Source organism: Phyllobates terribilis, unplaced genomic scaffold, assembly GCF_046119375.1.
Source record: "Phyllobates terribilis strain yellow unplaced genomic scaffold, ASM4611937v1 Scaffold_7638__1_contigs__length_36331, whole genome shotgun sequence".
NCBI classification, from domain to species: domain Eukaryota; kingdom Metazoa; phylum Chordata; class Amphibia; order Anura; family Dendrobatidae; genus Phyllobates; species Phyllobates terribilis.
The window spans coordinates 12,501-12,752 of NW_027370378.1; positions in this window are offsets into that span (position 1 = coordinate 12,501).

The following is a 252-nucleotide window of genomic DNA, read 5'->3' on the forward strand; positions in this document are numbered from 1 at the left end:
TTCCAGAGCGATTCGCGCGATGAGTCCTTGATACTTAGTCGTTTTTGCAAAATTTCTGACTTTTTGGAAAATTTCACAATTTTGTGAAAACTTCCACAAAATGAGGTTCTAGTATGTTAGAGGGCATCCCAGGAGGGCTCCAAAAGTGTGGGTAAAATATATATCCCACAGGGGGAAAATTGAAAAAAAGTTGAAAAAAAAAATTTTTGGGGACTTAGAAAATTTTTCAACTTTTGTCAGACTTCCAGACAG